This window comes from Sinohyriopsis cumingii, chromosome 2 (genome assembly GCF_028554795.1).
Source record: "Sinohyriopsis cumingii isolate HCF-2022 chromosome 2, ASM2855479v2, whole genome shotgun sequence".
Classification (NCBI taxonomy): domain Eukaryota; kingdom Metazoa; phylum Mollusca; class Bivalvia; order Unionida; family Unionidae; genus Sinohyriopsis; species Sinohyriopsis cumingii.
Genome location: NC_142962.1, coordinates 115,681,186 through 115,708,581, shown reverse-complemented (window position 1 = coordinate 115,708,581; position 27,396 = coordinate 115,681,186).

The following is a 27,396-nucleotide window of genomic DNA, read 5'->3' as shown; positions in this document are numbered from 1 at the left end:
TTGTACAGCCCTCGAATAGATTTATAAAATAGGACTTGTTCTGATTTGGAGAAATTAAGATTTAATTATATCCTTTATGTTAGTTGAAAAAATATATTGCCGTATCGGACGACGAATATCCTGGTTCGAAAGAAAATCCCAGGTCCTTTCTTCCCTCCCCCCCCCCTCAAAATAATTGGTCGAGCAGCAGGGGGGGCGAATCCGACATTTTGTCCAATCGTTATTTTGCTTAATTATTACTTTCTGCACTCAGCGGATCCGGTGTAGTCAGCGCCTGGTAAAAAAAAAACGACGTCGGTCCATCCTACACGACGGTGACGTCATTTGGTTTAATACATTTTCTGCGCGCCGATCCCAGCGTCGTCAGCGTCCGGTAAACACAGCGACGACCGCGTCGATGTCATTTCCCCCCCCCCCCCCCCCCGCTGCTAAGAAGTTATTTACAATGATCTTACAAACAGAGTGATCACTAACTCCTCCTCTTGTAGATCAATTAGATTATTTGACTGATCGGTAAGTCTAAAATTAATTCTCGTTAAAAACCGATTATGGCATCGCATATAGACCGGATTAATTGGGCTCTCAACGATTAAGAATCCTGGAGGGGCTGTTGGCGAAAATGAATAAAGGATATACCCCTGTTGAGCTTGATTTGATTGATTGGTATCTACCTGGTAACTCCCTTCGATAACATCACACACTAGATTAATTGCTATCACCGATGCGATATTTACGTTGTATGGAGCAATATGCCTACCACCATCTCCGTTATCGTGTCTGAGGATAATTGATGGACCGAGAAAATCATTAAGAGACTTTTTTAGTTCTGGCGCGTTGTATCCTGGAAACTTGAAATCGGGTAAATCGGCTTCTGTGATATTATACTCGGTTAGGAATTTTTGTTTATTATCATCGTTGTTAGCAGATGTTGTCTTAACGATTCGTTCATTGATATATTCCATGTCTGATATAAGTTGATTTAACACCTCAACGTGTTTTCGTGCTTTTGTTTTCCGTAGCTGTTCTAGTTGTAATTGGTAATTACGATTAATCTCGGCAAACGCACCAGTGATATCATTTAAACCAACTGTGACCCTGGCGGACGATTCAGGAGTTTTCTTATGCGGAAAATACCATTGCATGGTATTCCTGTCTTGAAATATAAACCCGCTGGGTAATAACGTGTTTCTTATAATAGACAATTCATCTTGATAACTGGGATTAATCTCATGATACGATTGCACATTTGTGTGCAAATACGCGGGGATTCCATTAGGTGGATTCTCGGGCCAACCTAGTATGGTTCTTATTGAACTGTTATAAATATCAACCATATACCCCGGTGTGCTTATTTCAATCGTCGACGATAACGTCGGTTCATGAACCGTAATATCGATTTTTGATTCTTTTCCTGTGATCGATTTTATCCTGCGTTGAAATTCTTTATTGATTTGTTCTACTTGGTATGACCCAGTTGGTATTGTAATCTCATTCCAGTCTGGGGTCCCATCGGGTTTATTTGTCCATGCAAAAACCAGCGAGTTATTAGGTTGTTGTCCGTTAAATGCTTCCGCTCGGATATTAGGCCAACTGTGATATACTCGCAATTTTGCCAGCGCTATTTCCTTCACTGGAATCGGAGAAGGGAAGTTTACACTGAATTCTGGCTTCGTTGATGTTATCAATATCATATTTGTTTGTACCGGAGTGGTGTTCTCCGCGATCCGTTGAAATAATTGCAACCATTCGGGGTTCAGCGACATTATTATTATTCGCTGTTTCTAGTGTTTAATTTCAACACCGAATATTAACAACCTGCTTGTTTTCAGGAGAATGTTTTAAGCCCATTGAAGTTGTTTCAGGAGAATGTTTTAAGCCCATTGAAGTTGTTTCAGGAGAATGTTTTAAGCCCATTGAAGTTGTTTCAGGAGAATGTTTTAAGCCCATTGAAGTTGTTTCAGCGACGTGGTTTCCAGCTTCCAGTTGAAAATCCTCGATTTTTGACATCGCGGAGTCATACAACTGGACCATCGTGGAGAATTCAGGATCGGATATAAACGAATTATCTATCACCAACGAGATCAACCCGGATAATTTCGAGTACGCGTCGGATACTATTTGGTGGCGAACTGTATACTCGCTGAGTTTTTTCTGAGCACACGATGATATCTTTCTAGTGATTGCGTTGGCGACTGCAGCAATTGTTGTCGCCGCGGAGATAGCGATTGGAACAGCGATCGGGGCTATCATGGTTACCGTGGATAAAATAACACCGGTACCGGCTACTATACCCGACACCGAGTACACGACCGCGTCGATGGTGGTTATTTTTCGACGGTATTTTTTTATTTTTATACGGTATTGTTCGGAAAGCGTTTTCAAATTCGCGGAGAATTCTTTTACGGTATTGAATTGATATTGATGTGACATCGGTGATACCTCTGATTCAATTACCTTGGTGGTCATTTTTATTTTAAAAGAGCTAGTGTTTTCAATTACTTAGATCCACTACAAATTCCACATACCATGTGATATTTGCCCTAAATAGACTGCTATCAACGGCTTTAATTATAAACCGTTCAATTGCGTCCTTGTCTATAATTGTTGATATTGTATTGTTAAACCCAGATGAACTCGACGATGATATATTAAACTGCATCGCTGAAATCAATGTCAATCGATAAATACCCTTAACAATTGCGGTGATATTTATTGTATCATTCGTAGGAGTCCAATCGAATGATTCATGCCGAATCGTGTATACTGCGTTGATGATGTTTTCATGAGGGATTTTTATTTTCCGTAGTCTGTCTTTAATCGTTTCAATATCAAATTTGATTGTTCCTATTTCCAGTGTATACTCGTACAAACCCCTTTCGTTCGCTGCAACATCAGATTCGATTATTTCTATTCTCCGTTCATGCATGTATAAACTCTCTTCGTTCGTTGCAACATTAGTTTTGATTGTTACTATTTCCTGTGTATGCGCGTCTACACTCTTTTTGTTCGCTGCAACATCAGTTTTGATTGTTTCTATTTCCTGTCCATACGCAGTGATATCATTTATAGTTATTGTAATTTCATCCGGTTTGGTATTTTCTTTACCAAAGAATTTATCAATGGCGTTATCAGCCCTGTTAAAATTTTTTCGCAACGTGTAAAATTGGCCCGACAGCGTTGTAAACTCCGAAATAGTATTTTTTAACGAATCCGACACGGATATATAATTGTCGCCAAGTGTACTTATTTTTCCATTTATCGTCAAGATGGATTCACCTGATTTAAGTCGTCCGTCATCGGTATACAACGCGATGGTGTTCTCGGCGGCATCATTATTTCGTATTAACACGTCATTCAGCGACACATTACTGGATTTCAGTTTACCCTGGCGGTCTTGAAATACAACTATTTCGCCCGGGTCAACACTGGTTAAATTTAACGTATCAGCGATTTCATCCTCGATTAGTTTTTTTATGTCATCGGTGGCGAGCGTTTCCGTGGGTTTTTTCACCGCCGAAACCGGTCGTCCCCAGATATCAATCATTATTATTGTAAAAAAAACCAGTGTTTTTAATTAACCCGCCGGGCCTCTACGACCCCACTAGTGTATTCGTTTACAACCACATGAGGTGGTTTCCGCGATGATGAAATCGCCGCGAGTACGTTCAATACCTCACGGCCGCATATCGGTGGGTCACTTAATTGTTGTGTTGGCAGCGTGGAATAAAAAACCGGGGCTGAACACGCCCGGATATACCGCATGAACTCGTTTGGCGGGGCTAACCCGTATGAATCAAAATAGACGATCGCACGCGGATCAATTGCGTATGCAACCCAATGAGTTCCCGCTCCGGAGGATTTATCGAGGTGAATTATACCGGTTTCAATATTCCTTGGTTTTGTCGGTAATTGATCCCTCATGAAAACACCTCTGAAGTTTTTTATCGCTAACGCGTTTGCGGCATCTATTAAATCAAAATTAGACATAGGAGTCATTAAACGGTTCCCGGTAGTCTTAGACCCTTCCCCGAGTACCATGAATACGGGGTTCCCGGTAGTCTTAGACCCTTTCCTGCTACGGGTCGTTTTTTTTTATAGCCTTTCCCGGTTGCCTTCTTCAATGCCATTCCCGCCGCGGTACCAACGGCTCCTAACGCAGCCGCCTTCGCCACTGCTGGGGCCGCCGCGGAAATCAACGCTGGAATCGCAGCTAACAGCGGAAATATCCCACCGGTCTTTTCCATGTTTTTAATCGCTGCGGCCGAAAAATCTATTTGAACACCCTTTTTATTCTTCATCGCATCATTGAAATGTTTTATTTGACGCGCCGTCAACGATATCTTATGATTACCACCTGCCATCTGTGACGGCTTTAACGTTATTGTGGTTCCGCATTGTTTAGCCGACTTTGATCGTAATTTCTTGACTTGACCATCGGTCAACTCTACACCGACAACATTATACGACATTTTTATTGTAAACGCGTTTATGTTTTCAATTACATGTTTTCCACTGGTGCATCAACGATTCTCATTCGTCCACCAACGCCTTCTAGCAGCATTGATTTATCGCTGAGAATGACAGCAACCGCTCTATAATCGGCAATAACGCCGCGAGTTACATTAGCTCGGAAGTGTATATCAACGACGGATTGTCTTGTTAAATCAAGATGTTCCAGCGAAAAGTAATAGATCGGATATAGTTCTTTGAAATCATGTTGTGATATTTGCAAACCAGTGTCGACGTTTTGATCACGACTCATATACGACAGCAACCGATGGTACACGCGTGCAATATGGTTTTGACCGTAATTAAGTTGTATATCCTCAGATGGTTCCTGCTGGCCGTTTATTCTCAGCGAGACGTCAGTAACGCCTAATCGATCAAATATCATATGGCTGGATAGTTGATTATCAACTCTCGTCATATCCTGCAACGCAACAAATATATGACGCGGAGCCGAAATGCCTTGTTGTGATGCCAGGTTCCATGTAAATATACCATTGATATTTGATTGCTTAGTATCTGTTGTTGTTGTTATCCAACTTAGTAATGATTTTCCTCCTTGCTCCATAAAGGATAGCAATCGTGCCTCTGTGGTAATGGATGGAGTCATTACTGGCATCCACAATAATATTTTAGTTAAAACGACTTTACCAGGGTCATTATTTGGATTCGCAAGATCCGCTGAAATTCTCCAAATTGCATTTCTATCATCACCTTTTCGCACAAGCACCACGGTATGCTTTGCTCCGTAGATAACTTTTCGCACGTTCCTACAAAATCCAAATATATGATGCAGTGGAATCGCGCATGAGAAAGATCTACGCGGCCCTGTTAACATTGATATGCGTGTTGCAGCTCCGATGTTAAAATTAGGATCGCTGTTTATAATCATATTCTCAACATCAGCATCAGCGTTATTAGCATTATTTCTCGGTCGTCTTACCACAAATTGCGAGTTTCCAGCAGTGTTTCTAGTATCCTTTGCAAACATCATAGATGGACCCGCTGATCTTGTATAATCGTCGGAATATCTTGCTAGCCCGATTATTGTTGTAGCAACATCAACATCACGTTCTATTGATTCAATTTCTCGCCCGTCAATGAGATATTTTGCGCTCTCAAATAGCGCCATTACGCCGTTATTGACTAAGCCAACTTTGGTACCATCTGGATACGGTGCTGGTACAGCAGGAGTATCGGCCTCTGTTACAAGTTCTCCTTCGATTTCAATAAATGCTTCACACGGTAAAAAATATTTACTGGTATCATGGACTTGAAGTTCAATTCGCGATCGTATGTTGGGTTGTACTGCATGATAGGAATAAAATTGATAATTACGGACAGAATCATCCTTGTGCACTGGTGCGTCCATATCAAACGCCGGGTCAGCTGTTCGTTTAAACATTTTATTTAATAATACGCTGATGCATCTAAATCATCGTCGTCGTTTTAAACCACTTCCCGCTATTATGTTTGCGATGTCATCTTGATTATTGTTTACCAACGACGCTAGTTTTTCTTCCACGGCGTTATTTATTACTTTACTGACATTTGCAGGCATCACTGTCGTTGATGGCATCACCGGTGGTTTCTGTTTTTTTCTTCGTGAAAATCCTTTGGATTTTACCAACGACATTAGTTTATCTCGTGCTGCAGAAACCACCCTTCCGGCAACATCTCCAATAGCACTAATACCCTTATCACGAATAACATCAATAGCCTTCATTCCTAATTGTTTGGCTAACGGCGCTACTTTTGGAGCCATTCTTGTAAATAACCCCGCAATGGTGCTACCGAGACCGTCTCCGTACCACGCGCGGTATACGGGCAATCGTGAGTTTACCACGTAGACGCTGACTGGTTTATCATGGTTGTAGTGTATAATCATCTTTATTATAAAAAACACCAGTGTTTTCCAATTAGTGATTGATCACCAGTGATTGATCACCAGTGATTGATCAATCGCTGTAATGACCGTGGTCCACGAGTTCGTCTATGAGCGTTCGATATGCATTAATGTCCATGATACCACCGGCAAATAACCGCCTGCAAATATCAGCGGCCTCATTGATTATTTCCGGAGAGTTATTTCCGGCTCGTTTTCCTCCGATTAGTATTTCTAGCCGTGATATATCACTGAGAACACTACCAGGACAAGTAACGTCTTTACCAACAGAGTATCCTTTTCCGTGTTTTGGTCTTTCACTTTTTACTTTATTGTGGAATATTATATAATTATTATCACGCGGTGGTAATTCATTTTTATGTTTATTTGCCAAATACACTATTCTTGTCCAATCCTTTAACGACCTTATATTTTTCTCGTAGCCGCTATTGATATGCTCATCTCGTGTGTCCTTATCAAAATTTGTAACAGTAAAATCAACTAATTCTTCGTAGCCGAGATTTCTAATTTTATCTATTGTGCTCTTTTTAAGAACATTACGGGGTATATTCCCCTCTTTCCGTATTTCTTCCGGTATTTCTTCCGGTATTTCCTCCGGTATTTCTTCTTCTGGTTCTCTTGCGGTGGCGCCTAGTTCTTCTTCATCGGCCATTGTAACATATGGTTCTTGTGGGTCCGTTATAGCGAGTGGTGGCGGCCTCCGTGTTGTAGCGAATGCTATTTTCGCAGGGAGTGTTTCCAGAGACTTTTTTGTTTGCTCGGTCTGAGCCGCTATCTTTTCAAGCGCACCGAGGACGGGCACAGTTGCCGCCGTAACATCTTTGGTCGCTTTAGTTACCGGAGCAAAGAGCTGTTCGCTTCCAACAGCAAAATCAGTTTGTAGTTGTTGCCGCGTTTGAAGTTGTTTTCGAACCCTGTCTCGTAACGGTATGAACTTTTTAAGCGCTACTAGCCGCTCTCTGGCTAGCCGAGTAGTAAGTGATTCGCCTACCATTATTGCAATTGCTCCGTAATTTCTAATTTCCCGCCGAGTGTGTCGGGGATATGTCCCAGGGGCTCCAGGGAGTTTTCGTCTATAATCCTTCTAATGTTTTTAATTTTATTAGAGATTTCTCGACGTCGTTCAAAAGCCTGTCCGAGTTTTTTTCGTACTGTCTCAACGGCAGTAAATAGTCCAATAAATGCATTTACGTCATTGCCATACAAGTTTTCATTGATCGTATATTGTAATCGCTTTATAAAAGAATACTCGCGTGGCAAGGTATATCGACCTTTCTTTGATTGCTCGTTAATAATTTCATAATCGGACAATATTTTTTGGTTATCAAGCTTATCAGATAATTCAATTCCTTGATTTTTTAATTTTAAAATCTCGGTTAATATATTATTGATGTCTTCGATATTCATATTCTTATAAAACATCTTATTTCTAATATAAAAAAAAAATTATTTTACAAAATGAACCCCGCGTATCAATCCCGAGGTGTGTTAACATTCGATGAAACCGTAGGATAATTCGTTTTCTTCCGGTATTTCTTCCGGAAGAGACAATTTATTGTAGCGTTCGCACTGTCACGGTGACCTTGTCACTCGCTGATTTCTGTTATATATGAAAATCGAATTCTATGACCCGTCTTTTTTGAGATCGCTGTTTGATATACTCGTTCTGCAACAAATTGTATTGAGGCTCTACAAATATCGAAATATTTTCCTGCCTCATTCATCGACTGAAATATTTTTTCCTCGTGAGTTGTTGTATCAAATGACTTTACGCTTTTTGCTTTTTTTGAGCATTTACCAGTTTGGCCTTTTTTATTATTTTCACTCTGAGAGATAGCTTGCAGGTTTATAAGAGAATTATTTTGAGGACATCCATCAATATGATCAATAACGAGACCGTCCTCGATTAATCCGTTGAATGCTTCAAATACCACCCTATGAACATAATACTTCTTCTTTCCGGTACCAAACATCAAGTATCCGTGATTATTTTTCCATCCAACCGGCTTCTTCAGTCTACAATTTCTAACAACGCCGTCGCGAGATGCCTCGTAATTAACGAGGACGGGATGCGGCTGAAATTCTTGGTTCATTTGTATAATAATACTACTTGTCTAATTCATTATTTGGTTTAATTATAAACCTTGCAATGTAGTCCTGAGGAGTTTTGATGACGAAGTCTGCGGTGGGGTCAATGACGGCATTTTTTATTCGCTTGTCGTAATAGCGTTTTAACTCTCTGTATCGCTTTCCGCCACAATTGATACACAACTGCGATTTTCCTCTTACACCAACGTGACAAACCAAGCACGGGAGGGGACCAAGAGAACCATTATGAACGCTTTGTAAATGATACCCGCAGAATTCACCTCTACATGATTTATTGCACGGGGTTGTCGACCCAATCATCAACCATTTACAGTGATTCATTATACTATATTCTTTCATTTAAATACTTGTTTTAATTATATGGAAGAGTTTGAGAGATTAGCAGCAATTAAGCCCTGGAAAAATATTAAGTTCAATCTCGATAGAGCCCTCAAGGACGCACCAAAAGCGTTAATAAACGATAGAACCCTGTTAAATAAAATACGCGATTGTATCAATGAATTCAAGCGCGATGGTGCATCTCATAGTTGGTCAACATTTCGAATTGATGGTGTTGTTGATGCTGTTGTTGATGTTGTTGACAACCGCGCAGCAACGATAATATCACAACTTGACGGTAAAAGGTATTTCTTCAGAGTAAAATTCATTGTCCGGGTGGAATCAGGTAATTGGATCATACGTGATAAATTTGAACCGGTTCTCAGCGATAAGAAAACAGTCATTGTTAGCCGCGACTCCAAGCCGGGGTTGTTAACCGGAATTGACAGACCATACTATGAACGAGCGTATCCTGAAACAGCAGTTGTTTATGGAATATACCCGTTAAATAAGAAACCTGATATCGGAAAACTAGCGCCGATGAAACAGTCAACGGGAATAAATTGTGTAGCAGAACGAGTAATAGAGCATTTTACAAATCCATGTCGAGGAAACAAATTGACTGATTTACGACGTAGCAAAATAAACCAATGGGAGGAGACAGTGCGCGAGCGAGGAGCAACCATCAGCGACATAGCGAGATTAGAAACGTCGCTGAGATTTCCAATAACCGTTACAACAATAACCGGTGAAGTATTATATGAATCAAAGTATAAATCAAATGGAGCCCCAATCAAAATTATTGATCATAACGAACACGCGTGGACGCCCGCGGTCACAATATTTCCACGGGATAGAACAGTAAAGTATATCCCGGGGGAATTCCTGGGAGAGGATGGTTTTCTCACGGAGAGGAAACTATTTGATGCTATTGCCTGCTTGTGTAAAAACGACCCTGTATCAGTGTGGTTACTTCGCAGCGCTGAAAACGATGTGGATACCTTTGATCAGTTTGTAAGACCAAACGGTGAATTATATCGCACTGAAGCGTTTCACAACAAGATGAAAAAAACCGCCATGGAATTTGAAGAGCATGATGAACAACTGCTAACAAATTGTTTTACGATTCCATCGGTTGCGGCTCATGTTGCAGCAAGGAAAAATGCGTGGAGACCAACGCGCAAGGAATTTATACCGGATATACAATCCAGTTGTTTGGAATATTATCACGGTGGACTATGGAACACTGAATACAACCGCGACGCTATGATTTCCGTTGATATGGTTGCCTGTTATCCAGCGAGTTTTCTCGGGTATGGATCCGCCGCTGAGTATTTCAAACGATTTGGACACCCCAGACATGAAATGACTCGTGTTGCTATTAATGGACCACTGCCTGATTTTGATTTAACCGGATTCGCTCGCATAGTATCATTTGAATTCGCGGCAGGACTTCATCGCTGTTGTTATATTTGGATCGGTAGACACATGGCTGAAAAGAAGTGGCTGCCAATAGCGCTGCTACGGTATATGATTGATTGTAGCATGCTTGTATCGTTGATTGTCAGTGACGCGATTATATCATACCGGGCGCAGACTGAAGTCTGGTTACCAGAACCAGAGCGTCTAGATAGCATAATTGACGAGTCCAGAAAACACATTGATGCCGACGAGGAATATATCATCGAATGGTCCAAAAAGATATTCAACCAACGAAACCGCGAGGCAAAAGATCTCGGTAGAAGAATAATTGGTAAGTTCACACAAGGTGGAAAAAACTATGACTACAAACGATATTGCTCACGGCTGATTATAGATGACGCAGAATATGATTTCGTAATCAAGGACGCAGTGGCAAAAAATAGATACGTGAACTGCAAAACAGCTTTCTTGTCCAATGGAACAAAGTTGGGTACAGTTGTTTCCTACAGCGATGGAGACAGCCCGGCATATTGGCATTTGAGGGCGTCTATGCTGGGTTACGCCGCTATCAATTTATTCTCGATGATAAATAGATTTCCCGACACCGCGGTTAGAGTAGCCGTTGATTCATTTTATATAGACGTAAAGTACAAGGGAAACTTAGCCGAGTTTACTAGTCCGGACGAGAGTTGGGGTATATGGAGAATTAAAAATGAAATACGACGCGATTATTCTCCGTCAGCAAATGTCACCGTTGAAAATAATTACTTACGCGGTGATAATTTATCAGAATGGTCTAATGCACCACCGTGTTCTGATCCAATTTGTAGACACAAAACAGTTTATTTAAGCGGCTGTGGCGGGTCAGGAAAGACGACTCGGGCAATTGAATTATTTCGAACGCGGGCAAGTATAATCGTGCTTACACCGACCCATAGACTAGCGCGAGAGATAAAACAACGAAATGTTGACGCCGTTACTTATCATAGCTTTTTTCGATACAGCGGCGGTGAGTGGACTCCTGATCGAATGGGGGAAAAATTTATTCCCGAGGTTATCATCTGGGATGAGATATGTACTGTTTCGTTAGATACTTTACAAATGTTTCTTGAGTGGTTGCTGCGCGCGAATACAGCGGTAATCATGTGTGGCGACCATGGCCAACCACCACCATTTGTCGGCGAGGGTCCACATGATTGGTTAAAGGGTTTTGTGGACTATTATGAAGAAACCGATACTGATTACCGAGCACTTGATGAACAACTGCGCGAGGTTAAAAAATTAATCAGATTACAGCCGGATAGAGTTCAATGTGAAATAATCCGCGAGGTGATTCCGGAAACGCCGTTAAATGAATTCTGGGAAACATGGAAACCAAACGATTTGATTGTAGCGAGTAGAAAGATAGTCAGAGACACACTTCAGCGGAAGTTGTTTGCGTTGCATAAGGAAAAGTTTCCAACGCGTCCAGTGCCGTTATGTTATAGACCCGCGGACACACGGCGGCAGAACATTGAAGTTGAAATCCCGGGCCCGACAGCGTCAGGGACAAAAAAACAAATTCTTGTGCTGAATGATATTGTGCTCGTTGATATCAGCGTCGTCGAGGACGCGCTACGTGCTGATAAATCCCCGTGGACGCTAGGATACGCAACGACAATACATTCCTCGCAGGGATTAACCATCACGGACACAATTGTTTGGATAGTTGATAATCGCATCGAATGGTCAAATCTAGTCTATCTTGCAGTGTCCAGAGTACGGAGAATGAATCAGCTTCGAAGAATTGTTATTGACGAAGCCAGTGACAACGATGACATTATTGATGCTAGCGTCATTGATAGAAAACTCTCGGGTTACCGCCAACAGGATAAAAAAAAACAGCGGCGTTTTGATATTGATGCAGAATTAATAATTGCGTTACGACAACAACAGAATAATCACTGCGCGAGTTGCAATTGTGTAATGCGCTGGCGTTATTCGGATAAAGACGCTCGCCAATTTACCGTGGACAGGATCGATAACAGTCTCGGTCATATCCGTGGTAATGTGAGGTTAACTTGTCTTGAGTGCAATAGACGCAACGGCGCTAGTTAAGACCACGCGGGGGCAATTGAGTATCGTCAGGTATCACTTGTAGTTGCTCGCGAGTAAATCCGCGCTGTGGGGCAGTTGAATCCAGTCTATAGATCGGTGGTCTACCAGTTGATCGTGTTATCGTTGATATGTTATGTGTGGTAACACTCCAAATAGGATCAGTAGCTCTTTTTTTACCGCCTTCAAGCTCTCCTGGTTCATATAGATATCTAACAGTGACATCGCCGAAAATCGGCTTGGAAACGCTATCTATTTTTGATCTTCCGGGTATATACTTTTTTTTAATCGCGTCGCTGGGCTTCATGTTGATTGCTCGGGTAATCTCGTTATTTAACGCGGCAATTACGCCTGGCAACCTTTTAACCCATTCACGAGATCGTTTTTCTTGGATGAATTCCTTCGCGTATTGATACCCAAATAACCGTTCAGCAAGAGTCCGATTGAATCGTTCAACAATTGCCTGATCACGATGTAGCGCAGTATGACCTCGTCGTATCGCGACGCTATGATGTTTCAGCGTTGATAAAACAGCGCCGCGAAATTCATTGCCAGGATCAACTTGTAATAGATTTGGCCAGCGCAGAGGACCCCTTCGGTAAATCCGCTCAAACGCATCGGCTACTTCAGTTGCTGACTTTGTTTTTAACGGCTCCGCTTGTTTGTATCGACTCGCAACATCAACTACGGTTAGCGCGTATTTGTAACCGTTGTCATGCGGCAGAAATAGTATATCAGCCTGATGAACTTCATTGGGTACGGTAACATCAAAGTGCGAGAAGTTGATTTGTTTAGGTGGTGGTAGATAGATTTGCCATATAGCCTGTTTGGATAACCAATTAGCCGCAACGGCCTTTGTTACCTTTGCAGCGCTTGCGAGTTTACCAATTGCGGCCTTCCCCTTCCAGTATCCTCTCGGAGAATAATAGATGGATTCCATGTTGTTATTATAAACGCTAGCGTTTTCAATTACCAGCGCGAGAAGCTCCGCTTCCAATCATTAATTTACCTTTCATAGCCGATTTTACCAACCATGAAGCCAATTTTTCTTTGAATGATTGATCAGGAATAGGATTTAACGCGTGAATTAATTTTACATCCGCGATATGACGCTGTTGCAGATCGCTACTTTTGTAGTAAGCAACATCATGAACATGACACGCCTTATCGATAGCGTTTATTGGATACTCACCGGGTTTGGGCTGATTTTGATCATCGAGTCTGATATCTAATCGTGTTCCGGGGCCACAGTAGCTATATCCTGGGAGGTGCTTTTCTCCTGGATACTTTGCCCACGGTGTTCCGGGGAGTTTTGATAACTTGGCTGCAATATCACCTCCTCGCTTTTTTTTAAATCATCCCCGGGTCTAGCAGAAATAAATCTAAATTTCTTTGTACCGCATTGTACACACTTATCAGTAAGCGCCGATCTGTTATTTCTCGTTGTAACGGTTGTCATATCATTTGTGCCAGTACGCACTCTACACTTCACACAATATAGATCCATAATTTATGTATAGAAATATGAATATAATTGATTTTTCGGCGACTAAAACGAGAGAACCAGTTAAGCATGTTGCAGCGTTACCAAACTCGATCCGGATGATTATCATCGGACCATCTGGATCCGGCAAGACGCAATTGTTACTCAATTTAATAATGAGATGGATGAAGTGGGATAAGTTGTATTTAATCGCCCCTAGCGTAGATGATCAACGATGCTACGAGGTGTTGAAAGATTTTAACGAGAATGCATCAGCGATCGCTGAAAAAAATGTTATTGAGTTTATTACAGATATCAATGATGCACCAGGTATTGATGATATTGATGGCGACGTTAACAATCTAGTCGTGTACGATGATGTTATGTTAGACAATCAAAAAAACCCAGCTATGATATTTTCCAGAGGCAGGCATAAAAACACCGACGTGATATATGTCACTCAACGATACACTCAGATTCCAAAAGTAATCAGAGACAACTGTAATATTCTTGCTGTATTCAACGGCGTTGATACACACACGCTACGAAATATTTGGCAAACTTGGTGTGGCGGTGACATGGACTTTAATGGTTTTCGAAACTTTTTTAGTCATGCTCAGTCGACCCCACATGGATTTGTAACGATAAATTTACATGATCCTCGGACACGATATCGTATCGGACTTGACCAAATATTCGGTTAGTTGTAAATAACCACTTAGCAGCAGGGGGGGGGGGGGGAAATGACATCGACGCGGTCGTCTCTGTGTTTACCGGACGCTGACAAAACTGGGATCGGCTCGCAGAAAATGTATTAAACCAAATGACGTCACCGTCGTGTAGGATGGACCGAGGTCGTTTTTTTTTTTTACCAGGCGCTGACTACACCGGATCCGCTGAGTGCAGAAAGTGATAATTAAGCAAAATAACGATTGGACAAAATGTCGGATTGGCCCCCCCCCCCCTGCTGCTGGTCGGTCCCACCGACCATTTAAATTCTGGATCGTCTGGGATTTTCTTTTTAAAAATGTGTTACACCAAATAGGTTGAAAAACAAATTCTTAAATTAATTTTTTTAAAGAAAAAATAATAATTATATTCATTATATTAATTGAAATAGCATTGTCTTGAAGTAAAAGACGATGACATATTTCGGTTCGAAAGAAAATCTCTGGCTCCGCACCCCCGATCTCAACCAGAAAAAGTAAAGGGTGGGTTCCTACAGAATTCAGCTCTCTATGTAACACTGTTTGAAAACTAAGGGAGGGTCACGATAGTCTTGATCAGTTACTTATAAATTACACTTCTGACGAAGATAACTACTGCAACGCTCATTTAGAAAAATAAATATCGCCTTCCGCCAACATTACCAATATTTTAACCTTATACGACCCCAGTCAATTGTTTAGAGTACAGTTGTTTCGAAGCATAAAATGTCTTCCAATTATCGTATCGTATATGACATTTTCTACGTAATTGTAATTTCTCTGAGGTTTACTTGTATTCGGATTTATCTCACGGTTATCCGTGCATAAAATAACCAGAAATTCAAGATGATTCTGCATTGCATTGTGTATGTGTTCTAAATGTTCCTCCCTTATTCCACAAAATTGCACCCCAAACTTTCAATTGGCCACTTGACATTATTGGACTGTGAATATGCCTGTACCCATGTACTCTCAACAAGCCGAGGTACAGTGTTTCTAAATGGGCAAGAGACTGTGTGTTCATTTATATTTTCATCTGACATCTCAGTCTAATATCCCAGTGATTTAAACGTGGATGGAATAAGTATCAGTCTAATATCCCCGTGATTTATACGTGGATGGAACAGGTATCAGTCTAATATCCCCGTGATTTATACGTGGATGGAACAAGTATCCCACCATCACTAGATGCATTGCAACTATTTCCTTTTTCAGCAGACATCGTATTGAAAACGAAAATTATTAGCTATATCAAGGATATATAAAATGGCTTATTTTATGAAGGTTTAAATTCATAAATGAATTCTATCTTTAAAAACTCATATTGCCCCTCCCCCCGACAAAATAATAATAGTGTTGTTATCTCATTAATATAACCCCAGTGGGATGAATCTAAGGTTGGCGTGCTTCGGGCAAAGGAAAGTCGCGGATCATGTCAAATTATAAATATGAAGCAAAGTTGATAATGCAATATTTTAAGCCACGAAAAGTTTAACAAAAGTTGTTTAGCAATATGACCCCATCATATGAGGTTATAAACCTGTGGTCAGCTGTGGCAAGGAGAAAAGGAAGCGTTGAATCGTATATTTGAAATAGGTAGTCAAATGAGTAACGTTTGATTAAAGCAAATGAGATGGAATAAAAACTGTTACAATAGGTGTTTTAAGTATGAATTAAGCCACACTCGGCTACTCGATCTGATGCAGGATTAGTAATGATATTACAGACATGTGTGATTATGTTACATTCCTAACGTACAATAGAACCGGGCTAGGGGTGCTTTCTCTAGTCACGTACAATTTCTTCCATGGATTTGACCGGATAGTGATTTAAAAATTTACCCATGTGATATGAATGTAGCCGGATACAATCCGGTCTCGGGAAGTAAGTTACAAATGCCTGGCTTTTTGTAATAAAAATGGACGAAAGAAAACTTGATAATTACTGGGGAAAGATTAATGAAATGTATTAGAAATATTAGTCGCGATTAGTTGTTAAAGTTTTCAAAACCAAAAACTGTTAACCAGGGTACACTTTTACTTCATGGAATTGCCCAGAGACAGAACCAAAGGCAGTATGGGAAGAAGTCAAAGTGGATCATGGGCTTATTTTTGTAGTCCAAGGATAAAAGGGGTTACTGCATGCAAAGAGCTGGGAAGAAAAAAAAACTTTTACAAAAGATGTCCACAATACACTCACACACCCGCGTGTGGAAAACCCAAACGCTAGACGATCTCGTCTCAGAGGCATAAAAACTGGATTGTAACATTTCCCACTGGAACTGCGCGCCATTGAAAATAAAATTACACGTGATCATCGTAATATGCTAGCCATCAAACTTGATGTTTAGTTCTATAATTTTAGTGGATATTAGGTCGTATTTATAAGCTATCACTGGTAGAATCTTTAATTAGAACTTTAATTAGATAGCCATGTAAAGTGCTGTCAAGCTGATAGATTAATGTCCATGACTAAAATCGACCTTTTTCAGTGTATACCCAGGAAATATGCATAAATTGCTTGTCTCTGTAAAAACAGTAGGTTTACTGAAGTACCTTAGGGACTAAGTTTAGAACTGCAGTGCTTGTCTCTGTACGGACCGCAGTTTACTAAGTACCTTAGGGACTAAGTTTAGAACTGCAGTGCTTGTCTCTGTACGGACCGCAGTTTACTAAGTACCTTAGGGACTAAATTTAGAATGCAGTGCTTGTCTATGTAAGGACCGAAGGTTTACTGAAGTACCTCAGGGACTAAATTTAGAACTTCAGTGCTTGTCTTTGTAAGGACCGAAGGTTTACTGAAGTACCTTAGGGACTAAATTTAGAACTTCAGTGTTTGTCTTTGTAAGGACAGCAAGTAAATTATATCGAAAGAATATACTTACCTGTCAAGGTATTTTCCGGAAAGATAGTTCTAACTCGACAGTTTTAATTTATCTCTCGCTGAAAACTATTGTTAAATTGTTTCAACAAACATTACGTTAGCGATCATTTAAGGACTCTTTTTTTTTTTACTTGTGTCTTCTTATAATACATACTCACCACAGGTCACGCGGGTCATTTTTACGATCTCAAATGGACTGGTTAAAAATTGCAGTAGTGACAAGCTAAAATAATTAACATATATCACTCAGTCTCTAACAGACACCTGTATCTAAGGACCGTCGACCAATGGTATTGCTGGCAAAAAATTGAGCAACACTTGATTTACTGGCACACTAGAGCTAGGCCGATAATCTATACAGGTTTGGGGCTGATTTATCGGCCTAACTAACAGCTTGTCTGATATTTCTGTGAACCTTCAGTATTCAAAGCCACCCCCACCCCACCCCCACCCCCCCGCGCCTACGGGAGAACGCTTAGGTAACGTGGCTGGTCAGTACGCAAGTCAAAAGTGATGATCAGTTCGTAGTTTTAGTTACTAACCAAGTGTTTGCAGATTTTCTACGAATGTATGCCTAATGTTCGTTATCTATCATACTGGCATTATATATCATATATTTCCGGACATTTTCAGCATTCACTAAAACATTAACACTAATTCGCATAAGGTAAGTTAATCTGACTCGCTATGGTGTTCTATGCTAACTAGTATCACCTAGTTACTTCTGCTCTGGCGATAGGTCCATTACGCTGACAAGCAACCACACCGTTTGCTGCCAAAAGTAATTATGTACCTAATGATTTCACCTGAAAATAATCCTGACACCGATATGTTTTACCATACAAATTATATCATCAGATGAAGTGCCCTGGTTCATAATGGGTGTTAGATAAACTTCGGGTTATCCACATCAAGGTGGTTTAATGCATAACAAACACACTGATGTGGTGACGGCGAGCTAGCGTTAGAATTAGATGTAATAAAACCCAAACATGCAGCCGTAGGTTATGACTTGAAACAGATATGATAATCTTTGGCTTGAGTTGTCACTTGCATACGATAATCTGATATGAATAAGAACAAACCAGCAATGTTCTAATTTAACATGTCAAACAGGCAAAACCAGCAACGCACTAACTGAATCAACAGTCCGACAGGCAAAGCAAAGGACAATACATGCGGCTAAATGCAAATATGAGGGGAAAATGAAAATATGCAATATGAACGACCAACAAATATAAGAAAGAGGGATTGGTATAAGTTTTGTTCTCCCAGGTAGTTGGGTGAAGGGACAAACCTCTATCACGATATTTCTAATTAAACGTTTGGCGTTAAATATAACTTTTGAAGTCATTAAAGTGACATTCGCGATACCGATTTCTAAAAGTGTATGTTTCACGCTATTGTTGATAACAGGTTCTTTTCTAGTTATGCAGGTTATTTTGCTACTAATCTATTCCCACCTCGCAGCGGGTAGTAGAAACCATAGCAGTGTAACGTCATATTGAGGAATATCGAATTTAGCCTGCTACAAATAAGCGTTAACGAATTAAGGAATGTTTACTACATTTATATTCCAGGATTGTACAAACACACTGCTCTGAAGCATGTGGATATAATGTTAAATTGAAATAATGCTTAATTAGATATTATCCGTCCCTAATGATAGGATGGTCCACTCTCTCATATATAGACAAGTCTATAAGAGAGTTTACTAAAATACGTACGAAGCAAGTACAATAACATAAATACGTAATGTACCAGCAACGTTGTCACAGTTCAGAAGCACGTGGACATATCTGTCTTTGCAAAACAGGCAACATTTAGCATTTGTTAGACTTGAAGACTCGCTCTCCACCCCCACCCCCTTCCATGTTTTGCTGACGTAAATATTTATCTTTATACAGAACCTGTATATGCCATCCGATCTATTTAGGTCCATAAATATTGGCATATCGTCAGACTTGACTTACATGTAGTAGCATATCAATTGTGTAGCACAATATTTATTTGTCCATTAGTTGTAATTTGTTCATCAAGCCTAACGAATACTGCCTGAAAAACAGGATTTGGTTTCCTTTTGATGCTTCTCTTGACATGAAATATTTATATTTGTTTCATACTTTTATAAGCAATGGACAACATAAAAAGAAGTGAAATTCTCAGAAGACAACAAAACCCGCTTGTGCATACTTATTCTAAAACAAGTTTTCATTTGTCAATATACAAGATGATGAAATACTGAACGATGAAGACAAATTAAGTAGTTGATGTAGGTCACAGTTTCTCTGTTGTTTGATATTTACCCCCAAGGATGTTTGATGACTGTACAAGCAACAGTGTCCAGTATTCTCGCCTAAAAAGTCAAAGGCATACAAAATCAATAGATGTAAAAGATAGATAATCTACCTTTGTTATCGCATTGCGTTACTTCTCGTGATGCATGCACGTATTTATATATCATGACAGTGCAAAACCGTGTTGAACAACGTCATCTAAACAAAAAAAGTGTGTATGATCACTGGAGGGTGCAAAGTAGCTAGCAGTGATCTACTTTTACCATACTCTTCGGGATGCATGCACAGGTCTAATGTTACGATTGTACAAGTATCAGTGTTATAGAAGCCGACTTAAACTTAATATGTTTCCATAATCACTAGAGCGTAAACGTAGGACACCGTGACCTACGTGTGTCAGAGCTGTTTATTAATCATGCATGTACTGGTCTAATGACAGGATCGTGCTAGTAACTGTATTACAGAAACCTACCCAGACGTAAAAAGTAAACATGATCACTGGGACTCAGAAAGTATATGTAATTAACTTCTAAAGATTTATGCGCATATACAGTTTCATGACAACGCAATATTGTATGAGGAGCTGACCTAAACACAAAACATGAAAAACATGAGATGGAGGGGCAGAGATGAAAATATATAACTTACAATAGTCATAAATGGTTATAACGGTGAAAATTTCCTGTGGTAAGGGACATGGATTGGGTGGAGGTCTCTATTACAAGATTCAAACCAAGTTTGATTTATTGATTAATTGAGAAACTCTTTCACAATCATGTGCTTCAATAGCATTCTATCCAATCGGTATTGTTACAAATCAGCGTGATGACCACAAACACAATTTAATATATTGGTCAATCACTGACATCAGTTCAGTGTCAATAAAAGTATGATAAATTCATCAGATTGTCACCTAGAATATTACCTGAAAACCGAAAAGAAAACCTGGAGTTAAAAAATCCTGCCAAGTTTATGCAGTATCTTCCATACTGGACAATATCTGGGATTACGATCTAACTTTGACTTGACATCTTTCAACATTTAAAGTAAGGAGTCAGTCAATGCGTCAATGCATTTATATCGTGGTAGTGAGTACGCTTCCTGGTTCTATTTATTACAAAATATGTTGATTTACCTCCATATATTTGCTAGAAAATCTGCAGCAGTAAATTAATTCTTAGTCATCTAATGATTTGAGTCACCAGTATCATTGAATGGAAAGATAATTCGTCCTAGTTGAATGTGTGTGTGTACGTGTGTGTGTGTGTGTGTGTGTTGATGATTTGGATTTTTAACGTAGCTTTAACAATTTTTCAGTCATACTGCTACGATGTCTGCAGTGTGGCAGTTTATAGTGATGTCTAGCATTGGGGCATCATGCCACAGACATGTAGCATCATGTCCCACCCAGTCACATTATCCTGACACCAGGTCGACCAGTCCTAACACTAACCTCTTAATGCTGGACGACAAACGAGGCAGCTGTTAGTACCATTTTTGTAAGTCTTTGGTACCACTCGGCCGGCAATCGAGCCCACGACTTGCCGCATCCGAGGCGGACGCTCTAGCCACTAGGCCACCGGAGCGGTCTACTTCTGGCTGAATGAAAGCCACCTGAGAGCACGAGCGGATCTCCAGTACGAGGTTTAATATTTTTTTGCTGCCTACACGTATTAAATTTCCTTCACGGTAGATAGCAAACTGATTGTTCCGTTCTTCGTGTGTTTTCTATCTGTCCCATATCTTATGTGGTATCTTATAATGGTATTTTTCTTTGATCGGCTGTCAGCATTGCTGCCCATATCTCACCTTTACAAGGTACCTTTCTTCTTTTTAAATTCTTGTTGACATTGGTTACTTCCTCATTGGTTATGCTCTTCATGCACATGTCCGGAATTGTTTCCTCTGGCGATATATTGATTGTCGAGGGTGGGGGTGAGTGGGCCTCTTGTCTGTTGAGGACTGTCTCGTGTGCAATCATAACACTATAACTGGTGATGAAGTCTCAGTGTATTAAATGATGATGTCATTTTCAAATTCACACGCATTTCTGTTATTATCGATACATTTAGACGCATATGCCTCCAGGTTTTTAATTACTGACGAAAACGTCTGGTATGAAAGTGGGCACTCAGTGTTGTTTCAGACACTAGATAGTTTCATATTAACATGTTACGATCTCTTTATGCAAGTCCGTGCTTCTTTCCAAAATGAATACAACTTTTTCTTTAATACATCATTTATTATGCAAAGTATAAGTTAATGAACATAAAAGTCAAGTGACTGCTAAAAGAAGCAGTGAATATATTTTATGTCAGATCACATAAGACAGTGCCGTATGGTAGGTCTGAAAGATTGCATTTACTAAACAAAACCTGAAAAACGACACACAGTTAAAAAGCTGCGGAAATCGATAGGTATAGCCAACAGTGTTAGAAGGTCGCATTAGCTGAAATAAGGTGTGCCGAAAGAGGCATAAAAATGGATAATTTAATTTTTTCTTCCTATTTCCGAAGTTAGGAACATTTCATGTTTCAGATGTGCACAGTGATGGATGTTTCCTGTTAATTATTTTTTGTTGTTAATTATAGACTTTCAAGTAAAATAATTCGAGTAATCAAGCACCGGTGTTCAAAGATGGTCAGCATGAAAATAAGTTTGCAAATTTGTCATAAGTTTGGGGTGAGTCATATACACATGTTACGTACATTTAATTTGCATTGTTTATCTGTAGTTTTGTCTTACTTTTTTTATTTTATTATATGCTGTTGTAATGTAACATTGTATATTGGACTTAACCTTGTCCAAAATCAGCTTAATTTTCTACTTGACCTGAATTAGTGGTTTTATAGCTCTAATAATTCTTATGTCACTTGTTTAGGCTCGAATAAAAAGTAACACAAGAAAGAGTGAAAACAACAAGCTTTGAAAAATACAATAATTTATTTTCCTGTAAAATTCTGTAAAAATGAAAAATATGAATTTACGGTTTTATAGAATAAAATCCAAAATTAATCCGAGAATTATCCAAGAATAACATATTTGAAGTCCTAATAACAAAATGTTCTACGATTTCACGTTCGAATCCCGACGAAGAATCCAAGATTTAAGACGATGACGTATGCTACATTTCCTTGTAGAAACAAGAATTATCACTCCGTTTTCTGATAGCTGAATAAATTTTTATATAAAAAACTGTCCTTGTTCCACAATATTACATGAGCACACGCATTTTCCAGGAAAATAACAGAATTAATCATTTTGAATCGAAGTAATTTGAAATAACTCCAAACAGCACAACATACAACTAACAGTTTAACAGCCCAGCTTCTACTGAGATAAATTCTCCAAAACATGGGGTATATGGTCTTTCTAAAACGTAAATAAGGGTCATGTGATCATCTTCTGGAAGTTATAGAAGCAAGTACTTTTTACAGATCACGTTTACCCAGTGTGACCCTGACGAAAACCAATCATTTTACTCTAAGAAATAAAAAAATAAAACAAAATTGTTTATATCTTAAAGACAAATGATGACCCTGAAAACAACCAGTCATTTATGAAACAAGGTCAGGATTTAGATCAACAGCTGGTGTTTATAAACTAACAGTCACGGTCAAACTATTTTCTAAAAAAGAGTATCATCTCTAGTGAATACATTTACATTACAATATCATGTAATGAAAAACATAAAGAAAAAAAATAAAACTGACAAACAATTAAATTAAAATAAATATATATTAAATCAGATATAATTAAATCAAATTTACATAACATAATATTTACAAAACATCAACCACCCCATAGGCTAGTTAAAGTCAACCTTACAAGCAGAATAATACTGGAACAGTTTGTACCAAATTACACAAGTATACATGCACATTTAACACAAACTTTCTTTAAGGTGCCCTTGGGCAGTGTCACTTGTACAGTTTCCATTCTGGCCGAATGGTTGGGTAACCATCAAATTCAGTTTAATCCAAATTCATTTTAATCCAAAATGAGATAGGGTCATAAAAATACTGAGAAATATGAAAATGGCATAACGTAATATATCACGACGCTTCCAATAAATTTAGCTAGGGTATGACTTGATAAACCGGCCAATTTTTCAATTCTGTAAATCATATTTCACTTTTTATATCCAGTCAGTGTACATGTGGTTATACGTGGAAATCTTGAATTTCTAAATTATGAGTCAGGGGCAAGTCCCTTACCCCATAATCCAGAGGCATGAACCAGGATATATAGAAATATATATATATATATATATATATATATATATATATATATATATATATATATATATATATATATATATATATATATATATATATAATAATAATGAGGACTTTGTATAGCGCGTAATCTTTAGAAGCTCTAAGCGCTTTACAACATTAGACAACACCTATAAGATAAAAAACATATAATAATACTATTACAAAAACAAACAACATGAAATTAGAAAAACATTAAAATGTAAAAAACATGCTGAGAATATTTCAGGTAGGAAACATTAGGTCTTTAAGTTTGTTCTAGCAGTCGAAATAAGTGAGTTTTGAGAGCCTTCTTGAATGTGATGACTGTGTATTTGTGTCTAAGTTCAGTGGGCAATTCATTCCACGTTGCTGGGCCCTGGTATGCAAAAGAACGCTGTCCATATGACTTTGTTTTCATAGTGGGAATAATGTGTATACGATTGTCAGAAGAGGAGCGTAAGTATATTGCTGGTGTGTAAACATGAGTGAGGTCGGATAGGTACGTTGGACTAAAGCGCGACAGTGAGACATAGCACAGAGAACAAATTTTGTGTTTGATTCTGGATCGAATGGATAGCCAGTGTAGGGTACGGAGCAGCGGGGAGGTGTGCTCTGATCGTGGTACTCTAAGTATGATCCGAGCAGCTGTGTTTTGAACTTTCTGAAGTTTCTGGAGTAGATATTGAGATGAACCAGCCATAATTGAGTTACAATAGTCCAATCTTGAAAGTACTAATGAACACACAAGTGTTTTAGTGGCATCAACTGAAATATATTTGCGAATTGAGCTGATGTGTCTCAGCTCAAGATATGCAGCCTTACATATGTTCATGACATGTTGGTGCAATGTGAGAGTACTGTCCAGAGTAACACCTAGGTTTCGTACTGATTGTGTTAATTTAATGTTGGCGTTGCTGATATTCATTGTTTGAGGTAAAGGATGTGAATGAGAAAGTCTTTGTGTTGTGATCAGAATGGCCTCAGTTTTATCATCATTCATCTGCAGCTTGTTACATGTCATCCATGATTTCACATCAGAAATGCACCTCTCTACACAATGGATGGTAGCATCAATTTCAGTTGGGTGGCTAGATTTGCATATTTGGGTGTCATCAGCGTACAATTGGTGAGTTGTTGTTGTTGTTGTTGTAGGGTTTAACGCCATTTTTCAGCACACGATAGGCTATACATAGCGGCCAGTATTAATGGTGGAGGAAGAACCCGGGAAAACCCCAGAAAAAACCACCGACCCACGAGAAGCTACTGGCAAGCTTTCTCACGTATCCGCATTAGCCGAATCCGAGACTCGAACCCACGCAGACAGAGGTGAGATGGCAGTGATCCGTAACGAAGAGCGCTTTAGACCACTCGGCCACTCGGGGTACAATTGGTGAGACACTGGATGATGATCTATGACACTTGAGAACGAGTGAGCGTACATAATGAAGAGAACAGGTCTAAGAACAGACCCCTGTGGAACACCACTACATAGATCAACTGGGCTGGAATGTATTCCATTTGCAGATAAAATCTGTGTCCTGTTGACCAAGTAGGACTTGAACCACAGTAAGGCTGTATCATAAATGTCAAATACATGCTAGAGACGGTGAAGTAATATATCATGGTCTATTGTGTCAAATGCTGCAGACAAATCAAGGAGGGTGAGGACTGTAATCTTTCCGCTATCCAACGCAGAGAGAATGTCATTGACTACTTTTAGAATAGTAGTTTCAGTACTGTGGCAAGGGCGATATGCAGATTGTACATTGCTAAAAAGACTATTTGAATTTAGATGAGATACAAGCTGGGATAGAACAACCTTTACCAAGATTTTTGAAATGAATGGGAGATTAGAAACTGGGCGGTAGTTCTTTAAATCGTTATGGTCTAGTGTTGGTTTCTTCAGCAGAGGCTTTACAATGACAGTTTTGAAAAATGATGGAAATTCCCCAGATGAGAGAGAGGTATTAATAACATCAGTTAGTGAATACTGGATCTAAGCACTTAAGCAGCAGTGATGTTGAAATTAGGTCAAGTTCACATGACTTTGGTGCACTTCATCACGACTGTACGTACGAAATCCATAGAGACAGGTTCAAATGCTGCTAATAGTTGCCGCTCAAATTCTGTATCCCAACTGTATGGTGACGACGAGTCAATTGAAATTGTGGTGTCAAGCTTATCTCTAATGTTTTGTACTTTGTCACGGAAGAAATTTGCAAACATGTCCGGAAGGTCGACTGGAGACAAGGTAGTTGGAAGTGGTGTTGATTTGTTCCTTGACATTAGCTTGTTAGTAATCTCGAAGAGCTCTTTGCAGCTGGAACTTTACCATGATCTTAGTAGTGTAGTCGGCTGATTTCGCTGCATGGACTATATTTGTGACATTCTTCTTAGCGACTTCATAGATTTGCTTATGAAGAGCGAGTCTGGTGGAAAGCCAGAGCCTCTCAGCTTTACGAAGAACAATTTTGAATTGATACTCTGCACATGGTAGCTGGGGCATGTTTGTCAAGCAATGAACGCAGACAGTTATCGAGTTGTTCTGCGGTATGAGGTAAGCAAGTTGTTAGGTTTTCTTGAATGTCGTGCATTAGTTTGGTTCTATTTATCATACGGAGGTTTCTCTTAGTAGCAGATAAAGGTGGAGGGTTAGGGACTGATACGTCAAGATGGCATATAATGCAGAGGTGATCTGATGTAAGGTCATGGTATACCAGGGATGACCGTAGAATGTTATCATCAGGTCTATGAAGAATCCAGTCTAAAATGTGACCATGTTTATGGGTGGGTTGGTTAACTGATTGTTTGAGGTTGAAAACATATATGGAATCTGTGAGTTTTGATGTATTTCAGTTTCCGGGACAGTCAAAGTGAAAGTTGAAATCTCCAAGAATAATCAGGTTGCCACCTATCGAATTTCCATAGTCCAGGAGATTCGGAAACTGCTCCAAAAAGAGAGAGTCAGCCAGCTTCTTTTTTCTACTAGGAGGAGGGCGGTATAGGCAGAAAAAATGGACTGACCTTTGCTCCAGTGTGAGTATGGTTTGGACTAGTTCAAACGATGTGTGTCGAAATTGAATGTTGTGATGTAGTTAAGACGTTTTATGATGGAGTTTGTGATGACAGCAATTCCACCTCCGCGAGAATCACGTGGGAACGACTTGATGGAGTAACCAGCGGGTGTTAGATTCGCACACTTGGGCTCATCGCCTGATGTTTTTATCCATGTTTCTGTCAGGAAAAATATGTCAACATTTTGGCCATTGATAAAATTAACTATTTCTGTGCGCTTTTTCGGTGGTCCTACTGACTGGGCATTGAATAATGCAATGCGTAGAGGTATTTCTTGGATAGTTGACACAAAGGTTGACGAATTAATAGGGATTTGAATTAGGTTATCTAAATTAAC